Source organism: Carassius gibelio, chromosome B3, assembly GCF_023724105.1.
Source record: "Carassius gibelio isolate Cgi1373 ecotype wild population from Czech Republic chromosome B3, carGib1.2-hapl.c, whole genome shotgun sequence".
In the NCBI taxonomy this organism is placed as follows: Eukaryota; Metazoa; Chordata; class Actinopteri; order Cypriniformes; family Cyprinidae; genus Carassius; species Carassius gibelio.
Window position 1 is genome coordinate 35,347,598 of NC_068398.1, and position 6,129 is coordinate 35,353,726.

The 6,129-nt window shown below is 36.8% G+C and overlaps 1 long non-coding RNA gene across 1 annotated transcript; it reads left to right on the forward strand.

Moving 5' to 3' along the window:
* The first annotated feature begins 2,223 nt into the window (after positions 1–2,223).
* LOC127953511 (uncharacterized) lies at positions 2,224–5,721 on the forward strand. The gene is made up of 5 exons (XR_008153278.1): positions 2,224–3,680; positions 3,788–4,114; positions 4,204–4,368; positions 4,541–4,668; positions 4,761–5,721. It is a non-coding gene; the product is annotated as an uncharacterized LOC127953511 (long non-coding RNA).
* The last annotated feature ends 408 nt before the right edge of the window (positions 5,722–6,129 follow it).

The window sequence follows — 6,129 nt, forward strand, 5'->3', positions numbered from 1 at the left end:
AATAGTCAGGCCAACTACGCTGCTGGAATTTAATGATGGTCATGGTGGTAACAAGCCAAATATTTACCGAAGTGGTTGGTATAAAAAGTTTGAGAACCACTGGTTTAAAGAAATGGTATAAAATGAAATCCTGCTTTTTCAGTAAACCATTTCTTCTTTTCCCTTTATAGAGTTATTAAGAATCCCAGCTTATTATTGGCAAATTTCTAAGGAATTGTTCATCTGCTAGAGATTCTTTGACCTTTTGTGATATGTTGTGATTTTTACTTGGCTTAATAAAAATGTACTTAATTTAAATTTTTTTTTTTGGGATTTATGGGATTTATCAGGGCTATGTAGGTGTCAACCAGAGGGGCAGGGTTTCATATTTTATTGAAGCACCCCTGTGCGCCGCCATTGGCTAGCCGACCCCCACCTGCTGTAAGCATTCCCTTGACTCCCATTCATTTTGGCATCACTTTGACAGCGAATAACTTTACATCTGAGGCGTTTAAAAGACCCTATTTGTCCATTAATTATTTCTGAAGAAACACGAAAATGTATAAAAGGCTCCATTACCTTGTATCTTACCTTATGGTCCCATAGAAGCAGTTTTTGTAAAAAAAAAATAGGCTAACGATTGCATCATAACCAGCGACTCTCTGTGGCACAGTAGATAAATTACCGTATGGTCAGGAGGAGAAGCTCGCAGGCAATCTTTTACTGTCTATGATGCTATCGAGGGACTTGGAGGCATAAAGTCAAGGGAGATAATTAATCAGAACACTTACCAAAATTTGCTCCTGTTCACGCTCACCTTCTCTGCAAGATTCGGTGGGTGATTCAGTTTTCTCTTGGCACAGCTATTAGAAAACTTACAATTGTCAGACAGGTTCCTGGTTGTGACTCAACAGTATGCAATGTATTACAATGTAGGCCCATGAAATAACCACTGAATTGAATACTACTGTATGCCTTCAATTCACTAAGACTGCACATGTGCCTGATCACTGATCATCCCAATATGTCTTTTTACTTCTAGCACAAGGTGAGTCGGAGACGACCACGTGGGCCCAACACTGAGAATACTAAGAGGAAGTACACCTTCAAGTACCATGTGCAACAAGGAGGCCAAAGACTTGCTGTTTGTAAGCTCACATTTATGTCAGTCTTTCAACTGACCAACAGTCACCTACAGGCAAGTTTTATACAGCCTAGCTTTTTCCATTTGTTAACTTTTTATTACATGCATGATTTTAATTCGATACATTGTCCATAACATATTGATTTAAAGTTACTTATCTTTGAAAAGGTTATTCAAGAAAAGTTAGGCAGTCAGTCTGAGGGAACAGAGCAGGTAGTCAGGTCTCCATTAGAGGACATAAACATAAGAACAGGTAAAAAAAATAAAAAAAAATCTTGAAGGACCTCATGCTCTTGTCCTGTTAGTTTTTAAAGCTGCACCAATGTCAGCATCAGTTGCCCTACAACATTCCCTGATCTAATGGTGCACTGGACACTGGCATTATAGGGCGTCGGGTGCCTTGCCTCATTGAGTTTACTGTGGCAAGCAGGACGAGACTGAGGGCCGCAGGAGAACGGTGCGAGGCCGGTGGCGTGATTACTGATGAGGGACACCTGTGAGACGCACCGGTCTCGTATCTCTCACGGAGGAGTGGGAATTTTCTTAGCAATGCTAAAACGCTAAAACGCACACATCAATTGATCACATATTTATCAGAATGAATTCAGTTAGATTGAAACAAAAGGTGTGCATGTAAACAATGACGATTTTTGCATCATCGGAGGATTTTTTTCCAGACAAAAAATACATACAGTATTGTTCAAAATAATAGCAGTACAATGTGACTAACCAGAATAATCAAGGTTTTTCGTATATTTTTTTATTGCTACGTGGCAAACAAGTTACCAGTAGGTTCAGTAGATTCTCAGAAAACAAATGAGACCCAGCATTCATGATATGCACGCTCTTAAGGCTGTGCAATTGGGCAATTAGTTGAATTAGTTGAAAGGGGTGTGTTCAAAAAAATAGCAGTGTGGCATTCAATCACTGAGGTCATCAATTTTGTGAAGAAACAGGTGTGAATCAGGTGGCCCCTATTTAAGGATGAAGCCAACACTTGTTGAACATGCATTTGAAAGCTGAGGATGGGTCGTTCAAGACATTGTTCAGAAGAACAGTGTACTTTGATTAAAAAGTTGATTAGAGAGGGGAAAACCTATAAACAGGTGCAAAAAATGATAGGCTGTTCAGCTAAAATGATCTCCAATGCCTTAAAATGGAGAGCAAAACCAGAGAGACGTGGAAGAAAACGGAAGACAACCATCAAAATGGATAGAAGAATAACCAGAATGGCAAAGGCTCAGCCAATGATCACCTCCAGGATGATCAAAGACAGTCTGGAGTTACCTGTAAGTACTGTGACAGTTAGAAGACGTCTGTGTGAAGCTAATCTATTTTCAAGAATCCCCCGCAAAGTCCCTCTGTTAAAAAAAGGCATGTGCAGAAGAGGTTACAATTTGCCAAAGAACACATCAACTGGCCTAAAGAGAAATGGAGGAACATTTTGTGGACTGATGAGAGTAAAATTGTTCTTTTTGGGTCCAAGGGCCACAGGCAGTTTGTGAGACGACCCCCAAACTCTGAATTCAAGCCACAGTACACAGTGAAGACAGTGAAGCATGGAGGTGCAAGCATCATGATATGGGCATGTTTCTCCTACTATGGTGTTGGGCCTATTTATCGCATACCAGGGATCATGGATCAGTTTGCATATGTTAAAATACTTGAAGAGGTCATGTTGCCCTATGCTGAAGAGGACATGCCCTTGAAATGGTTATTTCAACAAGACAATGACCCAAAACACACTAGTAAACGGGCAAAGTCTTGGTTCCAAACCAACAAAATTAATGTTATGGAGTGGCCAGCCCAATCTCCAGACCTTAATCCAATTGAGAACTTGTGGGGTGATATCAAAAATGCTGTTTCTGAAGCAAAACCAAGAAATGTGAATGAATTGTGGAATGTTGTTAAAGAATCATGGAGTGGAATAACAGCTGAGAGGTGCCACAAGTTGGTTGACTCCATGCCACACAGATGTCAAGCAGTTTTAAAAAACTGTGGTCATACAACTAAATATTAGTTTAGTGATTCACAGGATTGCTAAATCCCAGAAAAAAAAAATGTTTGTACAAAATAGTTTTGAGTTTGTACAGTCAAAGGTAGACACTGCTATTTTTTTGAACACACCCCTTTCAACTAATTGCCCAATTGCACAGCCTTAAGAGCGTGCATATCATGAATGCTGGGTCTTGTTTGTTTTCTGACAATCTACTGAACCTACTGGTAACTTGTTTGCCACATAGCAATAAAAAATATACTAAAAACCTTGATTATTCTGGTTAGTCACATTGTACTGCTATTATTTTGAACAATACTGTATGTGGTTGTTTAGCAGATGTACAGTGTATTTGTTCGGAAATTAAATTAAATTACATTATATTTAAATAAGTTATAATTATTTAATTTTTTTGTCAATGTTAGAGCAATTTCTGAAACTGTATTCTTTTGAATTTTTTTTTTCTTTCCAGCTATCCATCTGGTACAGAAAAGTTGACACTAGTAAAGGAGATTGTGTCATTGTTCCTCTCATTAAGGATTTGGCGAAAATGAGGGACAGGTAAGGATGTTTTTACATTATAAAGTGAATTACTTAGCAATGTGTATATAACCTGCTCAAGTATACTTGACTTCAACTTAGTTCTATTTTTGCATTACTCATGTCAGGAGCATTTTTTGATGGACCATCACACAGTAGATTTATAGAAATGAGACTATGGAACATCAGACAGAAGCTTCAACAGAGCCAGCGGATGTACAGTTTGAAATGTCGTCAGTGTACACAGCAACCTTCTTTGTCAAGTCCAGATGAAACTGCCAAGTGAGTGGTTGACCCTGATAAAGAGGATGTGACCGTCACCAGAGAATTCATCATCAATAAAGACTGCAGTTGACCAAACCTTCAGTTACCAAAAGAGAAGGATAACGACAAAATCCCCAACTGTTGCTGAAATCTTCAAGGAATATCCCGGATATCTTGACATGCCAGCCTTGGTAGTAGACATGCTCAATGAAGATAACTTTACACATACTTGTATTTCATAATTGCAATATAATTTTTTTTTTTTTTTTCTGTTTTTTAGCATTGAGGATGGACATTGAGTTTTCCAAGCTCACAGATGGAAAAGAAAACTTGCTCATCCAGAAATGGGAAGAGACCATAATTCCAAAGCTCAAGGAAGTAGCATCCTTGGAGAAGAAAAATGACATCAAACACTTTCTGGAGAAAGCTGACAATCAGCATGATGGTATGATTTTCTACCTCACTGTCTGTTGCATGTGCATACATTTCCAAACGTAGTTTAAATAAGAAAAATAAATGTGAATTTTAACATTGAATTCATGACAAAATAATCATTTCAAATAAAATTTGTTTACATTTTCTTTTTTGCATGTGACCAGCATCTTCACTTCATCAAGATGAGTTGTGTTAAACTATTTTGAAGATCCTCATTCATCTTCTTCCACCCACGGCATCTGGGAGAAGTGTTGCTGGCAGTAAATGCTGTGTGAACTCTGCAGTCTCATACCTGTTGGAGCAAGTGCTGGTATGCTTTTTACTGTGTTAGCTTGGGATTAAACAAAATTGTTTCTCATGCAGTAACATTTTTTGATGCTTTTCATTGTTTCATTTCTGTAGGCTGGTACCAACGTGACCTCCTTGCTCAGTGGATCCATGAAAGGTTCCCTCTAGGACATGGAGCCCAGTATGTAATTGTGGCTAATAATGATTCTTTTGGCCTTCCACTTGATGTTGGAAGCCTGACCTGTTCTGTAGACAGACTTTCTCAAATTCTTCTGGCTGTGCAATCTTCAGTGTCCATGCCAACTGTCCTCTGTTTTCAAATTTACGAGTATTTTTTTTAAATGACTGTGCCAAATGCTTTCCCAGTTGTGATTGGATCTTTGTAGAAGGAAGACAAATTGCTTGACAAGCTTAAGACAGACTCATTTTGAGACTCACTTATACCAGTTCAATTCATGTGACGAATAATATCAGTTTTTTTGGGAACAACATACTGGACAAGATGCGTTCGGACTTTAAAAGAAGATAAAATCGAAGAACCATTATTTGGTGAGGTTATACACATTATTCCCCAAAGTGAAAGAGAATGTGCACGTATGTTCTTGAGTTTTAAGAGTTAAATATTTTGATGAACACCTTTTTTCCTTCACTGTCATCAGAACTAAAGATTATGACATGGCAAAGCTGCCTGGTGACTTAATAGATTACAGACCTTCAGATATTGTATCATTTTGTGATCAGCAATATGTAACTCCTAAATACAAAATTTAGTTTTAAACATGTTAGTGGTTGAAACTGTTGAACACAATGTTTTGACCAGATTTGAAAATGAATTAATTTATTAAGATGAGCACCTTATGTGAATGCATAAACAGTAAGTGTGTAATGGTTATTTCTTTAAATACAGTTTTCCGGTTCATTAAAAGTTTTTTTTCTGTATGAAAAAGAACATGTTGGTACTTGAGAAAAAGTTCAGAAAATTTGGTAATTTATATATTTGAAACTCTTTCATACATATTTGATGTTTTATTTGACTGTGCTTAACAGATGTGAGTTTTATAATATTTGATGAATGTTTTTTATAAATGTAGTTTTATGTATGTATGTATGATGAATGTATTGAAATGCTAATTTCACAAGTTTATAGTCAGAATACTGTAGTAACAACATTTTAATGCATTAATTCCATGTTGAAAATGAAAACAAACAGTATGTGAGCAGTGTCTAATGGTTTCCTGTGAAATTACATAAACGTTAAAAAAAAAATTATATTGATTTGACATTTTTAATAATTTTTATATGACCATATTAAACAATTGCTTAGTAACACACAGTTGTGTTAGATACATACAAAAAGAACACATCAATGTGTTTACTTAAGCAGCACATTTATGTGTTACATTTAATAACACATTTTGTGTGTTGAATTTAACTCAACATGTGTTGTCCCTGAGCACACTCAGAACATGTGTTAAAAATAACA